An 18,932-nucleotide genomic window follows, 5' to 3' on the forward strand; every position below is an offset into this window, starting at 1 on the left:
CTTCACTCCAGAAATGTCCAAGTGAGAAATTTACACAAATGAACAGTATGTGAAAGTTTTAGACAAAGTGTTTCCCCTGGATATTTGATAACTAGAATATGTTAGATCTGTTTTCTTTTTATCATAAGCATATCCAACTTAGGATAATTTCCATCATGTAAAAGCTATAGTCAAGGGAGCAAATAGAAAAACAACACGGTCAACTCCCAGCAAGAAATGACATGTAGCTTTCTAACAAATCTCCAATGAGGAAGTTCAGCTTTAGTGGCTCTGATGTGGTGAAAAGTACCAGTGTGGATGTGGAGTTTATCTACGATTCAGGTATCACACAGTGGGTGTTCCGTCTACCAGAGACTACATTTTTAGCTGCTTATCAATTCTGCCAGCTGGTGTCATTTTTGACAGAAAAAAAAATTGAATAGGCAAGCAGGCCAGCAGAAACTAGAAAAGAGTCAAATCACTTCTCACATAAATATTTATGGAAAACACTCTGGGAGTAGGCAATATTGGTGAAGGATGTCTGAGAACAATTTTTCTGCACATGTAAATCAGAGGAGAATTTTTGAAGCCTAATTCAAATTTCCCTGAGAATGTAACATAGTCCATAAGTTTGGGGTGTTTCAATGATAAGTTGTCCTCTTTTTTTTTCCAATCTCATCTTTCAAATTAAATTATTTTCACAATTAAAATTTTTAATGATCCTTCCTTCTTGACATGTGTAAAATATGGAATGGGCTCCCCTTGCTTCTAATTTCGCTTTCTATAATGGCTTCTTGGTTGGAGTATCTAGGAGCTTCTCTCTGTATGTTTTACCAAAGATGTAATAGGGCAGCCAGATGGAAGATATATTGGTGGCTGCTTAATATATACAGATGGAAGGTGTAATATGACATAGGAGGAGGATGTGGCTGTGAGCCAGCCTCACTGTTTGCCCTTGTAAGGTGACTTCTGATGATTCTTTCTTGTGTGTTAAAATGGCCTGATCCACACTTTCCTGTGGTTTTAGTCACTGGTAAGGGATAAATGTGGAGCCCAATGGAATAGCGATCTTGAGCAGAAAAGCTGAGGTATGATGATGTGGCCTAAAGTCCAGTCATTGTTATTGCTTTCAATAATAGATTAAGAGAGAGTGTCACAAGATAACCATACTCTTTTTTTAAAACAGTGTAAACTGTCCACTAGGACCAAGAGATCTCAGCCTAGTGAAGAAAAAAACATTTACTATGGTAACAGTGCAGTAAATTCTCTGAGTTCATGCCTATCATCCTTTGGTCCTTGTTGGATAAAAAGTCAAAATAGAAATACATAGTACATATTATGGAATGGATTCTGTAATGGAATGAAAATTTATTTTTAAAAGTGAATATAAATGTTCATAAATAGGGGCGCCTGGGTGGCTCAGTCGGTTGAGCGTCTGACTTAGGCCCAGGTTATGATCTCGGGGTTCGTGAGTTCAAGCCCTGTGTCGGGCTCCGTGCTGACAGCTCAGAGCCTGGAGCCTGCTTCAGATTCTGCGTCCCCCTCTCTCTCCGCCCTACCCCTGCTTGTGCTCTGTCTCTCTCTGTCTTTCAAAAATGAATAAACATAAAAAAAATAAAAAAATAAAAAAGTTCATATATATATGTATATGTATATATCATATATATATATATATACACTTTAAAAATTAACTCATACAGCTATGGTTGACTTAATCTGTCTTTAAATTTAGTTTCTCGTATCTATTTTTCATTTCTTTAAATTTGTAAATAGGATAGCAAAGCCAAATTCCAGCATTCCTCACTATCAAAAATATTTGATTCTTGCACTGGTGTGCTATTCTTGCATATATTGTACATATTTTGCTTTGAGATTATAAAACATTTCTCTTCCGTGTAGAAAACAGTTTTAAAGCCTAAGGAAAAGAGGATCACGTCTGAAAAAAAAAACTTGCTTTTTTTTTTTTTCTTCATATTTTCACTAGGGCAACAGGGATAACTCCTCTAAGAACAGTTTCAAAAGAAGTTTTGTGGCCATAACTATTCATCCTTTCTGCAAGTACTGTAATTACTTTCTGCCTCCTCAGCTTCATTGTGTTATGGCGTTTTGTTAGGCCTATTATCAAGGTTATGAAGGATCTGTCACAAACAGAATTCCACAGGCATTGAAGATACAGAGTATGCACAGAGTCAAAAGTATGGCCAAACCCAATGATTGCAAGCAAAAATGAATACTATGGAATGTGCGTATTTTTCTATTTCACTGGAATTAATTGTAATGATGAATGCCTGAGCTTGAGAGAGTCTTGGTATCCCTCACCAATCCGAATTAGAAACTATAACTTCATTGTAATTCATCAAGTGTATGTTGAGCAACTATGTCTCTGGCACTATGCAAGGTATTAGCAACACAAAGATAAATAAGATAAAATTATCCCTCCTTCAAGAAACTTACCTACCTTAATCCTCTCTCTAAATGTTTCTTCAGTGAAACCAGTGCTTTTCAGTATATTTATAATAATTCAATAAGTTTTACAATTGTGATTCCCTTTATCTGTATAAAGATGAACAATTATCATTTTGTTGCAGTATGCCCACATGAGGCAAAAGGAGAGCACACGTGCGCTGAGAGGAACCTTAGTTTTATTTTATTTTAGTGTGAATCTCTATCCTGAATTGCAAGTGCCACATAAGCAATATAAATCTAGCTACATAATCTTTCCCTCTATATTTGAGCAATGCCAGTTTATTCTGAACACTTAGTTACAGGCTTTGCAAGCTGCTAACTTAAATACAGGGGGGGAAGAGAGTGATTTTTATCTGCCATTCCTACATCTTGCAGCTGGCATTCAAAGTCTCCGCTGCAATACTTCCCAAATATTTACCAAAAATCTCAAAATAACAGGGAGATTGCTAAACCAGCAAATATGAAATTTGTTTTATGTGAAGAAGTCATGTGACTTTTGCATCGCTGTTCCCTCTGCTTCAAATGCTCATCCCTAGGTCTTCCCATGTCTGTCTCCTCATTATTCAACTTAATGCCACTGCTTTTAAAAGACTTCTCTGTCCGCTCTGTCTAAAGAGGTTGGCCCCTCCTTCCACTAGTTTCTATCTCTGTAATTTCTTTGTTTCCTTCACAGTACTTGTCAAAAATTGTAACTTCCTTCCTTCCTCCCTCCTCCCTCCCTTCCTTCCTTCCTTCCCACTGGACTAGAGGATTCATATCTTATTATTTTATCCCTTGTACCCAGCAGACTGATGTTCCATAGCAGGTGCTCAAAAACATCTGTTGAGTAAATGCATCCATGAATAAATGTTTTATATTAATATAATTATGTGTCATCCAGAAAAGCATATGCAACAGGATGACCATAATGTTTATCCAGTGGCTTTGTGGCCCTCTTGACACATTGCTGAGGACCCAGTCTGAAGAAGGTAAGTCTGGGATATTAGAGGAAGATAGAGGATCAGTATTTATTGGGTGCCTTTTATGTGCCAGGCAAGCATCATGATACATTGTGTGAATATTTGTTCATTCAATCCTCAAAAAACCTGTATAACATAGGAGGTATTGTCCTTGCTTTATACATATAAAACAGTAAGGGTCAAGGAGATTGAATTGCTCAATGAATGTCTACATTAGAATTTTAACAGGGTTCTGTTTGCTTTTCAAGACCATATACTTTTGGGGCGCCTGGGTGGCTCAGCTGGTTAAGCATCTGACTTCGGCCTAGCTTGTCATCTCGCCGTTCCCAAGACTAAGCCCCACGTTGGGCTCTGTGCTACAGTTCAGAGTCTGAAGCCTTCTTCTGCCCCTCTGCCCCTCCCCCGCTTGCACTCTCTCTCTCTATCTCAAAATTAAATAAACATTAAAAAAAAAGACCATATCCTTTTCACTAAACAAATACTTTCCCAGGAGTATAGTGCATGAGGGGATGGTGGCGGGGTGGGGGGGGGGCGGGTAGCGGTGGTGGTATTGCTAGTTGCCACAGCTTGTCTCCCCATAAACTTCAACCACTGGGTTTTATGTATATAGAAGTCTATTGAGTGGGTATTATAACTCATTACATAATGGACACAAAGAAGAAAAAGACAGTGTCTTTCCTCAAATGGCTCAGGGTTAGTGGAGAAGAGAATAAATAAATAGATTACATAGAGCGAAATTATATAGATATTTTCTATTACGTTTATATTTCTACTGTTATTTAGAATATAAATATACCAGGGACACAAGCAGGATCCTTAAAATCAGGGAAACAGTCATTATTTTTGCAGATATGATTAGTGAACCTTTATTTAAATATCCTCTAATAAGTAGCAATTTTTTAAATAAAAGAATGAGTTCTAAACACAAAACCAAAGCCAAGCAAGAGGTTTGTCTTCCTGTTGCTGTTGTTGCTTCTAAAGTGCCTTTGGAGGAAACCAGACCTGAGCAAACCCTAAATGATAAAAGACAAATCAGTACCTGGTTTCTTCGTTTTGTGGTCTTCTGGGAAATGAGGCAGGCTCTCCTAGAGGATGACACACCTTGCAAAGATGAGATCATGACCAGAAAGCAGAAAAACAGAAAGCTATTACAAGACTTGGTAGCTCATTTATTGTCAACAGGGAAAGAAGATTATCTTGTTACAAGAATCCTTCTTTGATATAATCAATAATTTCTTCAGTCAGAAACACAGAAGCATCAATTCGCTTTGTTGTTCAATACCATTTATTGAAAATAATATACTTTAGCTGAAAAACATCCTTCTAGCCTTACATCCTATTTGTTTCATGATCTGAAAGGAAAAGATTAAAAATCTCTATTCAATAACATGATTTTGCCTTATGTGCTGTCTAAAAAACAGGACTTTCTACTTTTATGTGCAGCATATTGATTCCTTAAATAATGAAAATAAAATATGACTTCATTTTCAGGTTCTACAATATACCCACAACTTGTAAATAGATTTGTGATTAGTCAATGTTTATTTTTATTATTCTTGAAACCACAATTTCTGTAAAAAGTGTGCTAAAAAAAATACTAGAGTTAAAAGGCAGCCATAATTTTGCTTCTGAAATTGATTTTTATAAGTATGTTATGCCCAAATATATAATCTTGAATGTATCATTCATGTACCATTATTTTCATTGCAATTTTAATATAAATAAATATAGTCCCGTGGAAAAATGTAAATCATATTGACTGCAGCATTACAACAGATGAATAACTTTGATATATGTTTATTTCTAGCAACTAATTCAGTCTTTGGAAATACTGGAAGGTATTTCTTGTAGGTACAAGTTGTTTTGTGAAGCTGCTCCTTCCTCTAGGGAGCCCTGCAATTATCCTGTTGAAAATTATCCTTTTATGAAGCATTGTCCTAACCCAAAGAGCTAAGCATATGCTTAAAAAAAAGGGAATATTTTGCCCCATACAGTTTTTTTACAGATATTTTTATTGAATGCTATTCAGTTAAGTCTTACTAATTTATATCTATGCTTTTTGTTAACATATTCCTCTAAGAAAGGAATAAAGATTCTAAAATCACATTAGAATATGGGCACCGTTGCCAAAAGCTAGCAAGTGATCGTGGTTCCTCTTTTTTCAGCTGTCAGCACCAGAACCTTGTAACCTAGAACCTTCCAACACTGGAAACATGGCACTACCTACCCTACTCCTTTACTTTGCAGAGCCGTAACTGCCCTGCCCTCCTAACCCCGTCACTAGGCATACCCTGCTCTTTCACACTTAGGAGAAAGGAAAACAAGATACTCCCTGACTTCTCTATCTGGCAAATTCCTCCTCACATTCAAGAGGCAGATCAGAGGCTAATCCATCTGTTGAATTTTTCCTTAATCCCACAAGCAGAGTTAACCAGTTACAGACACTATCATGCTGTCTGTTAAGGCTCCTATAAAATTTGTAACTTCAGGGCACCTAGGTAGCTTAGTGGGTTAAACATCCGACTCTTGATTTCGGCTCAGGTCATGATCTCATGGTTCGTGAGTCTCATGGATCATGAGTTCAAGCCTGCATTGGGCTCTGTGCTGACAGTGCAGAGTCTACTTGAGATTCTCTCTCTCCCTCTCTTGCTGCCCCTCCCCTTGACTCAAAATAAATAAATAAAAAAGCCTTAAAAAAATGCTTGTAACTTCTACTGTAAGCTGCTTGAGAGCAAGTACCAGAACTTACTACTCTTTGTATCCCTGGTACCTGCACACAGTAGATTCTTGATAAATTTTTGTCAGGTGAATAAACGAATGAAATAATTATTCATTTTATATTTGTAACAACCCCTGAGGCAAGCATATAGAATTATCTTGGTTTTACCAAATAACTATTAAATGATTAATAGGTATTAAATGATTCATCAAATTTATGCAGCTCTTAACTGGTAGGCAAAACTAAAATTGAAACTTTAGTCAAATAATTTTTCCAGCACACTAAGTATTGAGTTTCATTTGTTTGTTGTTTTGCTTTTGCTCTCGACAAAATTTTTCCATGATTCAATTTTAAGGTTGGTTATTTGAAAACACATGTGGCTCATAACAGTGCTAATAGAACCATAATGCAAACCACAAATGTGAGCCAAATATGTCATTTAAAATCTATTAATCTCATTAAAAAAACTGGTGAAATTAATTTTAATAACATTTTATTTAGCCCATATCTCCAAAATATTATTTCAACATATAATAAAAATTTTTTAAGTTTATTTTTGAGAGAGAGAGAAGAGAGCAAGTGTGAGTGGGAGGGGCAGAGGAGAGAGGGGGAGAAAGAAAATCCCAAGCAGGCTCCGTGCTGTCAGCTCAGAGCCCAATGCAAGGCTTGAACCCATGAACCATGAGATCATGACCTGAGCCAAAATCAAGAGTCAGATGCTTAACTGACTGAGCCACCCAGTCACCCCAACATATGATAAAAATTAAAACTATTAGATATTTCACACTTCTATATTAAGTACTTATAACCTGGAGAGTATTTAATACTTTATAGCACATCTCAGTTCAGACTAGTCACGTTTCTAATGCTCAATAGCCACCTGGGTTGGTGTAATTCTACCATGTTGGACAGCGCAAGTTATAACATCTTTTTATAAGTCAGTCTGCTATTTGTTATTTGATGTGGTCCTGTGGAGAGCAGTATTGTGTGAATCAGTTCCAAACGGTGAGAAAGGGGAGATCATCATGGCATGGTTAGTGAAAATCTGTAAGCCACTAGTGTGAATTATAGTGTCTTTTCCTCCATCATTTTGATTTGGAATACTTGTAGGAATTATTGATTTCCTTAATGGATTCATTCAGAGCACTCTTACCTTACTCTGAAATTCAAAATAATATTTTTAGGTTTCACATTTCTTAATGCAAAACTAAAGAACATTGTTCTTTTTGGAGACAGAACACCTGGGTGTTGGAAGCAGAGAGGACTAAGTGTGAGTCTGGGCCTGTCACCTCCTCATCTCCTCATCAAGGGCAAGTTACTGAACTGTTTAAGCTTCATTTTCCTCCTCTGTTGTCATAAATAACAACATACCTATTAGGCACAATTATTATGGGGGTTGTATGAGATAATAGATGGAAAGTTCTGAGTATGATGCCTGCTTGTGGTTGATGCATGGTGGCTATCACTGGCATTATTATTAATAATAATTAGCTCTATACAAAGTTCTCATAATCCATTCCAACTACAACATATTTACTGAGTACCCAAATGATGAATGATACAGCATTTTAATGGTCAACACAAGTTCATAAACTGTGAATGGAGGGAGCAGCAAGGTTCTCTGACTTTTGAGATATCAAAGCTCATTCTTTATGCAGTATCTTGGTTAAGTCACATTCTGTTTTCTTGGATATAAAATGTGAAAGGTGTTTTGTTACAATAATAGGAGTACAGTGCCACTTAACAATATTTCATAAAAAGTTTTATAACAAGTACACTCTATTTACTATTCTGAAAGGTAATTTATAATTAACAGATGCCTGTAATTTCAAAAACTGATATAATGCCTTAAGTGTAATAAGTGAAATAAAAATGAAAGCAATTTTTAGTTAAGTGATTATATATTTAATATATAATGTTCAGGTTGGCTACATGAGAAGGTATAATGAAATAGTCCAATGCTTATTATGAATAGTTTTATATTTAAAAGAAGTAAGAATATGAGAAGCCATTTGGTAGAAGACTTCTAGGAAAACAGCTATTTTACCAGCAAAATGAATTTATTGGGGAATAGGAGAGGAATTGCAATTTGGGACATGCAAGTTATAGTGAGCCATAGGCCACTCCAAAGAGACAAAGGGGAGGTCAGCTTTTATTACGTTTTAGGACGCAATTTGGGAAGGTTGTTTTAAACAAAAGTTCATTGGAGAAGAACAAGAGTTCCAGGTCGTGGCAGTTTCTTAGTGGCTGCAAGTCGTTAGTGTGTGGTTGCTGGAACAGGGAGGGATCTGCCTTCTTTTTCTTAAAACCAGAAGATGAAATTCCTATGTGACAAGTGTTGTCCCTTGTCATAATAATTTCTGTCTTTCTACATTCTGCTGGTTATGGAGGCTGCAATGAGTGGTACATGCGGGAGAGCTTTTCTTTCAGGGCTTCTTAACTCCATTTTCAGTGAGGTCTCCTTTATTCATTTGCACAGAATAAAGTATCACCAAAAACCTATCTCCTTTCTTGAAATTCTGCCACATATCAGTGCATCCAGTCAAGCTCATCTTTCAAAAGACACTAGAGATAATTTCCTTCAATGAGCAACAGAATATTAAGGAGGGATTAGAAAAAGTAGCTCTAGTACGAGAAGCTATAGTAAAAGTGTGTTAAGTGATGTATGAAAACAGTGTTGAAAAACCTAGGTACCTAAAAAATAAATCATTTGAACAGAGATGATCATATTTAGCATTTTAAAATAAGGACAAAATAAGACTCAGTATCAGTCTTCCCCCAATGTATATGGTGGTTCAATTGCTGGATAATTCAGTACGTATTAAAATCATACTTGTTTGTATCTAAAATGGAATTAGAGTTTAGTTTCAGAGAAGGTCAGATAACTTAGGTGGCAGGAGATTTGGAAGTCATGTTGAATGTAGGGCAACTCTTCACTCTGCAGTCCTGTCCTGTGGTTTTCAAGATAGTCACTAAATTCTAGCAGTTCCCCATCAATGAAATAAACAAAAATGGACTCCCTTCATTTTTTCCCCAAGGGCACACATTCTAGTAGGTGTAGGATCTCCATTGAGAAGCACTGGCTTAGAGAGGAAGAGCAGCCTCGCATTCGGGACTTTCCACACAGGTGCACGGCATGTCTTGAGGTTCGGGTACCACCTGGAATAAGACTGGGTGCACATTTGTTACCCGTTCCTTCAGCTGCATGGTGCCAGCCTTGGCGTGCCAGTTCTGACAGTTCCTAGACATGTCAAATGCTTGCTGGACACTGCTTGTTGATGACTTAGATGAATCTTTTTCCAAGTAGGAGGCATAGGCAAGGTTTCATGTTGCCTACAGTACAGTCAAAAAACCAGACCAGAAAACGAAAAACAAAGCAAAAAACCCCACAAAAAAACAAAAACCCCCAAATCCACCATAGAATAAACAAGTATACAATGCATATCAGCTACTCCGTTTGAATAATTGCATACATGTGGTTTTCCTTTTCACTGAGCTCTTATATAAGGTGAAACTGCAGTTTTCGTTCATCTCTTGAGGGTTTTAATGAGATTTAAAGGCTTCCATGATCTATTCTTAGCTCTAAAACTCCTATCAAAATCAGTCTGTCATCATTTAATAACAATCAGATCAAATTAACAAATTCTTAGACTCTCAGAGGATTTTAACTTATCATTAAAAGTCATCTTTCAATTGTAGAAGCAAACCAGTTTCTCTCCTGGAAAATTCACTAAAGGCAAGCTTGTCAAACTGTGTCTATTTTGAGTAACATGGCAAGATTCCTGAAAGGTACAACTGAGCTATATAATAACATGCAAGACAAACTTGGATTTTTACACATAAAAATATATCCTCATTCCTACTGCATATGGCCTTTTTTGATAAGGAATCCTATGTTCCCTATTACCCACAGGATGAAATCCAGAAACCTTGTATGGCCCTCAAATTCCTAAGCAGACTACCTGCCCTTTTCCCCCCACCCTCTCCCACACTGCCAGACAGACCTCACTTCACTCACTCCGTCTGATGGCCTACGCTTCCCTCCTCACAGTCTCACTCAGGCCAGATGCAGGAGACCTCGGACCTGTAGTTGAACCCCTATTTGGTCCCTTAATCACTTCACATTCAGAATCATTTTTTCCCATAAGTAAGTACAAAGCAGGAGGAATGAGCTGCAGCAATGTACAAAGAAGGCTTACTGAAGACCCTGGCACAGATTAGATGCTGAAAGTGTTAGTGCCTTTTAAGGTCTTTATCTTATGATCTAAAAAAACACTATCTTTGAAACCGGCCCAAATTCTGCCTCTGTGAAAATTTCCCTTGAGATCTCAGCTGGAATTAATCATTCATTTACAGATGAAGAAATTTTGTTACACAGAGATAAAGAAACTTGCTCAGAGTTTTGTAACTGGTAAGTGGTAGAGATTCCATCCTAGGTTGTCTGGCTCTAGAGTCTGTATGTTTTTATTTTGTTTTTAAAGTGCACAGTTCAACGGTTTTTAGTATATTCACGGACTTGTGCAACCATTCACCAAAGTACATTTGAGACCGTTTTCCTCACCCCAGAAAGAAACCCCACACCTGTTAGCAGTCACTCCCCATTTCCCCCTGTATCCCCTGGCTACCACTAATTTACTTTCTGTCTCTGGATTTGCCTATTCTGGATACTTCACATAAATGGGATCATATGCTATGTGATCTTTTGTGACTGGTCACTCTCACCATAATGCTTTCAGGGTTCATCCATGCTATGGCAAGTATCAGTATTTCATTTCTATTTATTTCTGAGTATTCCATTGTATGGATATATGGCATGTAGCTTATCTATTCATGAGTTTATGAACTTTTGGATTCTTCCCACTTGTTGACTGTTATGACTAATGTTATCGGGAATATTCATTTACGCGTTTTAGTGTGAACATATGTTTTTATTTCTTAAGTACATATTTGGAATTGCGGGGTCATACAGTAACTCTGTGTTAAACTTCTTGAAGAACTGCCAAACTATTTTCCAAAGTGGATACACCAGTTTAAATTTCCACCAATAATGTATGAGGGTTCCAATTTCTCCACGTCCTTGCCAATACTTATTATTGTCTGTCATCTTAGTGAGTATGAGTAGTGGTACGTATCTCATCATGGTTTTGATGTGCATTTCTAACTACTAATGATGCTGGACTTTTTCCACATGCTTATTGGCCTTGTGTATATCTTCCTGGAAGAAATGTCTGTTAAGTCTCTTTGTGAAGATATTTTTAAAGCCCATTTTTAAATTGTCTTTTTTTTTTTTTAAGTGTTGAATGGTAGGAGTTTTAAAATACTCCCATTCTGGGCTGTCTTTTCACTTTCCTGATGATGTCCTTTGGAGTAAAAACTTCTGAAAATTTGATAAATTCAAATGTATCTATTTTTTCCTTCTGTTGCTTATGTTTTTGGTGTTACGTCTAAGTAGTCTTTGCCTACTCCAATCCAAGTTCATGAGGATTTACTCCCATGTTTCCTTCTAAAAGTCTTACAGTGTTAGCACTTACATTTATGTCTGTGATCACTTGGAATTAATTTTTATGTATGGTCTAAGGAAGGAGTCTGACTCTGTTCTTTTGCATGTGGATGTCCACTTGTTCCAGCATTATTTGCTGAAAAGAGTATCCTTTCCTGCCCTGAATTGACACCCTTGTTGAAGAAGAGCCTGTGTACTTAATTTTAATAGTGTGCCGCTTCCATCATTTCCAAAGCTTGCCAGTCAGATCCATTCATCCTTACAAATGACATTTTCTTTCTCAGTCACATCATGCTCTTCATACTTCCTTGCTTCCCCACATTCTTACAGCCTGTCTGGAATATAGTTCCTGATCTTGTCTGACTGCCAAACTCTTGCTATCCTTAAGAGGAGCTCAAATGGAATGTACTTTGTCTCGTTTTTATGGCTTTACCTCCTGCACATTATTAATCTTTTTAAATGTTTTACTTTTCATATTAGGTCATTATCTTGTTATTGTCAATTCCTCTCTTTTTTTCTGAGGCTCTGATTCTCTTTCTCTAAGCCCCTGCCAGCACACAGTAGACACTATAGATATAAATCTGTTGAATTGAATTAATGAAAATGGCCTTGGCCAGGAATTTTAGGGCCCATAAGAAGCCCAGGAAGATCCTAAAGAAATCAAGTATTCAATAAATATAAAAGTTAATAAAAATGAAAACTGCAACCCACAGCGAAAACATTATCATTTTCTCATGCTTCTGATAAATTTCCTGCAGACTTATCATTGCTGTATCACTGTTCAGAACAGAGAAGCTGTTGACAATTTTACAGGCTGATAAAATGTTCTGTGAGCTAATGCACTTTTCTAATGTATCTTATAGACTGCATTACTGAGAATATTTTAAAATCAATTTTGTTAATGCTGATCTCTTGCTTAGTTTTATAGCATATTTAAAGAAGATTAAGAATGTTTTAGTTGCCAATCCACAGCCACTTTCAATGCATAGGCCCTTAGTTTTAAAGAAAATTGATTTATAAATGTGTTTATGAAACAAACATTGTATACAAATGTCTGAAATGGAGGTCTCCAGAATGCTGCAGCACATAGAGAATAACAGTAAAGTAAGAGCACTTTTCCAAAGGTCAATTCCAACAACAAAATGGAACATAGAACATTTTTATTTCCTCTTGTAAATTTTTTCCGCATTTGATTTTTTTCAAATTGTAGAAACCAGTGAGGTAATATAAAGACATATAAGCTAACAGTTTATCATCTCCCCTTTCATTCTTATTGCCACTGCTAAGCAGCCACTCTTGATAGGTAAGTTTTTGTTCATAATGTTCTCTTTTCTGGTCCAAACATTTACATATCTATAAACATGTCTCAGGTATCTATTGCTGCATAACATTTGTCCCAAAAGAGGTGGGATGGGATGATTGGTAGCTGTCCTTACAGACATTGGTACCCCAACATTCATACCTAGAGGTTGGGTGCTTTGTTTGATCTGCATGAAATAGAGGCACAATACATATTACTATAAAACTTTTCGGGGCTCCTCGGTGGCTCGGTTAAGCGTCCAACTTTGGCCCAGGTCATGATCTCACGGTTTGTGAGTTTGAGCCCCATGTCGGGCTCCGTGCTGACAACTCAGAGCCTGGAGCCTGCTTCAGGTTCTGTGTCTCCCTCTTTTTCTACCTCTCCCCCACTCACGCTCTGTCTCTCTCGCTCTCAAAATTAAATAAACATGAAAAAAAAAAAAACTTGTCTTCCTAATATAGTAGACATTCTCGTAGATCACAAAGATCTAATTCTAGCCATCTTCCTCTATTTTTTATGCATATTACCCACACATATATGTATGAAATCAGTGAAATTTCCCTGTCCTCTTTCTTTTAAAAAAAAGTTTTTTTTATGTTTATTTATTTTTGAGAGAGAGACAAAGCATGAGTAGGGGAGGGGCGGAGAGGAAGACACAGAATCCGAAGCAGACTCCAGGCTCTCAGCCATCAGCACAGAGCCCAAAGCGGGGCCGAACCCAAGAACTGTGAGATCATGACCTGAGCTGAAGTTGGACACTTAACTGACTGAGCCACCCAGGCACCTAGTCCTGTCCTCTTTCTTTATTGCATTTTAGTAATCCCTTTCTCTCTAGCTTCTCCCATGGTGCCCTCTCTGCCTCACCTGCATTAAACAACCATGTTGAGAAATGATGTGTTTTCTTCCAGACTTTTTTACTTAATGGTTTGTGTCATTTTCTAACAAAAATGAAGTCATACTATGCTTCTTTTGTGCACCATTTTTTCTCCTCATTCAAAACTTTGTCATTGAAACTCTAACCAAGTCAGTTGGTGTAGAAAGGAAGAGAGAAAGAGAGAGAAAGAAATTACCGTTCTTTATTTCCTTCCTTTCCCTTGTCTTTCTCCCTCTCTTTCTGTCTTTCTTTCACACTTCCATTCCTTTAAAACTTTTTTAAAATTAAACTTTTTATTTTGAGATTCGCATAGATTCGTATGCAGCTGTAAGAAATAATATAGACAGCTCTCATTTACCCTTTATCCAGTTTCCCCCAATGGTAACATCTTGAAAACCTATGGTGCAATATCACAACCAGGATATTTGACATTGATACAGTCGAGGTCACTCTGGTCACTAAAATTCTTTTTATACCTACACCCATTTCCCTTCCACCACCATCCTTCTTCACCTCTGGCAACCAGTAAGCTTTTAAAATTTTTTTCTATAATCTTGTCATTTCAAGAATGTTACATAAATGGAATCAAGGAGTATGTAACCTTTTGGGATTGACTCTTTTCACTCATCATAATTCTCTGGAGATCCATCCAGTTTGTTTGTGTATCAGTAGTTCATTTCTTTCTGTTGTTGAGTAGTATTTCATAATATAGATTTACTATATATTATGAGTAATGCTGCTATACATAGTCATGTACAGATTTTTATGTGACCATGAGTTTTTGTTTTTCTAGATAAATGCCCAGGAGTTCATTTGCCAAGTCATATAGTAATCCCATGTTTAAAATGCTTTTGAGAGGGTTATATCATTTTGCATTCCCACCAGCAATGTATGAACAATACTGTTTCTCTGTATCCTAACATTCAGAGTTTTATTTTTTTAACCACTTTGATAGATATGTTGTAATATCTCATTGTGGTTTTAAGTACATATATCCTTAATGGCTAATGATGTCGAAATTTTTTCATATACTTATTTATCACCCGTATATACTCTTTAGTGAAATGTCTTTTCATGAATTTTGCTATTTCCTTTTTTCATTGTTGAGTTTTGAGAATTCCCTGTATGCTGTAGATGCTAGTCCTTTGTCAGATATACAGTTTGAAAATATTTTCTTTATAGCTTATCTTTTTATCCTCTCCACATGAGTGTCACAGGGAAAAATTTTTTAATTTTGATACAGTTTGTTAATTTTAATGATGTTTTCAAAGAACCAACACTTCGTTTTGTTGGTTTTCTTTTGTTTTTGTTTTTGTTTTGTTTTGTTTTCAATTTCATTGATTGCTCCTCTTATTCTTATTTCCTTTCTTCTCCTTGCTTTGGGTTGATTTTGCTCCTTTTTTTTTTTTTTTTTTTTCAGATTCTTGAGGTGCAGTCTTAGATTACTGACCTGAGACTTTTCCTATTTTGTAATGTGCATGCATTTAATGCTATAAATTTTCCCCTGAGCTTTAGCTGTGTCCCACAAATTTCGATATGTTGTATTTCATTTTCATTAATTTAATGCATTTTTTTTCTTTCCGTTGAGACTTCCTCTTTGACTAATAGATTATTTACAAGTGTGTTATTTGGTTTCCAAGTATTTGTAAATTTCTGTTAACTGCTATTGATTTTTAGTTTTATTTCATTGTGGTCAGAGAATACTTTCTGTATTATTTCAATTTTTAAAAATTTGTTGAGGTTTATTTTATGGTGCAGGATATGATCTGTCTTGGTATATGTCATATGACTTGAAAAGAATATGTTTCCTGTTGCTATTTGGGTGGAGTGTTGATTGTACCATATTAGATGATGTCATTGAGTTATTCCATACCCTTGCTGATTTTTCTTTACAGTTATTCTATCAATTGTTGAAAAAGAGATGTTTAAGTCTCCAGCTGTAATTACAGATTTATTTATTTCTCTTTTCAGTTATATCAGAGTTTGCCTCACCTATTTTGTTTTTATTTTTTTATTTTTTATTTTTATTACTATTATTATTTTTTATTTCAGAGAAAAGAGAGAGCATGAGCAGGGGAGAAGGCCAGAGGGAGATAGAGAGGGAATCTCAAGCAGGCTTTATGCTCAGTGTGGAACCCGTTATGGGGCTCTATCCCACAACCCTGAGAACATGATCTGAGTTGAAATCAAGAGTTGGACACTCAACTGACTGATCCACCCAAGTGCCCCTGCTTCACATATTTTGAAGCTCTGTTTGTTGGTACATACTTGTGCAGGATTACTATACTTACTGGTGAATTTACCCTTTTATATTCATTTAATGTCCCTCTTTATCTCTGATAGTTTTCTTTGTACTGTGTCATACTTTATTTATATTAATATAGCTACTCCTGACCTTTTTTTTTGGTTAATTTTTGCATGATACATCTTTTTTATTCTTTTATTTTAAAACTGCTTATGTTTTATATTTGAAGTGAGTTTCTGCCACTTAATTCTACCAATTTCTGTCTTTGAATTGATACACTTAGACCATTTACATTTAATGTAATTATTAATGTGTTAGGGCTTAATTGTACCATTTTAATTGTTGTTTTGTTTTCTCTGTTTTTCATTTTTATTTTCTTTTTCCTGCCTTCTTATGTGTTACTTGAACAATTTTAGAATTTTATTTTCATCTAGCTATGGTGTTTTTTGAGTGTATCTTTTTGGGTAGCCTTTTTAGTCATTGCTCTAGGTACTACCTCATCTATACATAACTTTCCACAGTTTGCTGGTGTTATTTTATTAGTTCATATAAATCATAAAACACTTATCTCCCATTGCATCCCTTTACTCTCCCTTTACAATATTTAATTGTCTTAAATATTTTCTCAATATACATTTGGAACCACATCAGACGGTGGTATAATTTTTGCTTCAACCATCAATATAATTGAGAAGATGCAAGAGGAGAAGGAAGGCCTATTGTTAATTACCCATAATTTTGCTCACCATGTTCTTCCTTCTTTCTTTTATTGTTTTCTTTTGGTTTAGAGAACTTTGTTTAGCTGTTGTTTTAGGGTAAGTCTGCCAGCAACATGTTCTCTTTTCCTTCATCTGAGAATGAGATTTTTCTTCATTTCTGAGGAATACTTATGCTGGATATAGGATCCTAGATTGATAGTTGTTTTTTCTTTTTTCCACACTTGAAAAATGTAATGCCATTTCATTCTGGATTCCATGGTTTCTGATGAGAAATGTGCCATCTTTCCTCTCTCATTAGTTGCAAGATTTTTGTTTTGTCTTTGATTTAAAAAAAATGTTATGTTTATTTATTATGAGAGAGAGAGAGAGAGAGAACAGGTGAGGAATGGGCAGAGAGAAGAAGAGACAGAATCCCAAGCAGGTTCTGCACCATCAGCACAAGATCATTACCTGAGTCTAGATCAAGAATTGGAAACTTAACCGACTGATCCACCCAGGTGCCCCTGTCTTTGATTTTTAGACTTTTGTTTTTCTCTTTTAGTTTTCAGTGTTAGTATGGATTTCTTTGACTTTATATTGTTTGGGGTTTACTTAGCTTCTTGAATGTATACATTTATCTCCCAAATTTGAGGAGTTTTCACCCAATTTTTTTTTTAGTATTTTTTAACTCCACCCTCTTTCTCCTATCCTTCCAGGACTCTGGTGTTTGAGCTTTTGTTATAATTCTACAGGTTCCTGAGGCTTTTGCTTTTTTTTTTTTTTTTTGAGGCTTTTGCTTTTAAGTAGTATTCTGTCTGTTGTTTTAATGGGTAATTGTTATTTTTCTGTTTTGTCGTTCATTTACAGTTCACTACAGTTTTTTTTTTTCTTCAGTCCACTCCACTCCATCCTACTGTAGCATCCATTCATTAGTTTTCTATTTCAGTTGATATGTTCTTCAGTTCTAAAATTTACATTTGGCTCTTCATTATACTATTTGTTTGTGGAGAATTTCTATCTATTTGTTGAAGTTCTCTATATTTTATTTGTTTTAAGTTTATTTGTAATTGCTTTTTGAAGCATTTTTATAACTGCTTTCAAATCTTTGCCAAATAATTCTGATAGTTCTGTCATCTCATTGTTGACATCTGTTGATTGTCTTTTTTCACTCACTGTGAGATCTTGCTGGATCTTGGTGTGACAAGTGAATTTCAGTATTCAGTATTCAGGATTAAGTTATGAAACCCTGTATCTTATTTAAGTCTTCTGTTTTAGCTTGCTTCTTCAGACACTACTCTGACTGGGAAAGGATAGGTCCCCTTGTTACTGCTTAGTGAGCATAAAAGTCGAGATTCTTTATTTGGCTTTCATATACCTGGGGGTGGGATTGAGAATTGGCTCCTTGTTATTTCTGGATAGGGGTAGAAGTTCTGGCTCTCCACTAGGTCCCTACTGATCCATTCCTGTCTGGGAGGGTTAAGAGTGCTGTAGCAATAACTCTCCAGCTAGCCTCCACTGTCACCATGACATTGACTCTTCCATAAGAATGGTCAGTGGTAAAAGTCCTTATTCTTCTCTAGTCTGGGCCTCTTCCAACAACACCCTGTGGGGAGGGGAAGAGGAAACTTATTACTGATAAGTGATGATGAAAATCTAAGCTCCTTACTCTGCGTCTTCCAACACCATCCCTGGCAAGGAGCATTGGGTCCCTTGTTAAAGTCTGGTGAAGTCCCCATTTAACCTTTGCTGATTTAGCTGGGGGAGGGGATACAATTTTGGTTCTTTTCCTGTGGTGTTTGGCTGCAGTAGAATAATCATTTTTAAAAAATTTCCTGTCTAACTGGGCCATCCCTTTCATGCTCCTTTGGCTAGAGAGAGCAGGCTTTTGTTGGACCTCTTTTGGTCTGCACCCAATGGCGTTTCCAGGTTACCAGCTTCTCCAGCAAACAGTCTTGGATGTATGAGGCAAAAAGAAAACCCCAGGGAATTAACTGCATTTAGGTCCTGAGGTCTTTAGCTTGTCTGCCTTCTTCCTTCAGACGCTGCTTGTATTTGTTTTATGTATAATGTTCAGAGTTATCAGTTGTATTTAGCAGGACAAATGAGAAATGTATGTCTACTCCCTCTTGCAGGAAGCAGTTGTATTTCTTTTTTTTCTTTTTTCTTTTTTTTTTTTTTTTTTTTTTTTTTTT

General features: G+C 36.2%; 1 protein-coding gene across 5 annotated transcripts in view; it reads left to right on the plus strand.

Annotated features, from left to right (window-relative positions):
• The window catches only part of LOC145715376 (uncharacterized), a 282,156-nt gene that overhangs the window by 227,681 nt on the left and 35,543 nt on the right, over positions 1 to 18,932 (plus strand). Inside the window, exon 5 of one of the 5 annotated variants that reach the window (XR_014137475.1) lies at positions 7,360 to 7,601. The exons of the other annotated variants lie outside the window; for them this stretch is intronic. The gene's annotated coding sequence lies outside the window, so the exon portion shown is untranslated. Of the gene's footprint in view, positions 1 to 7,359; positions 7,602 to 18,932 lie in introns of those variants that run through there. 5 annotated transcript variants of the gene reach the window in all.

Source organism: Panthera onca, chromosome A1 (assembly GCF_046562875.1).
Source record: "Panthera onca isolate mPanOnc1 chromosome A1, mPanOnc1 haplotype 2, whole genome shotgun sequence".
NCBI lineage: Eukaryota > Metazoa > Chordata > Mammalia > Carnivora > Felidae > Panthera > Panthera onca.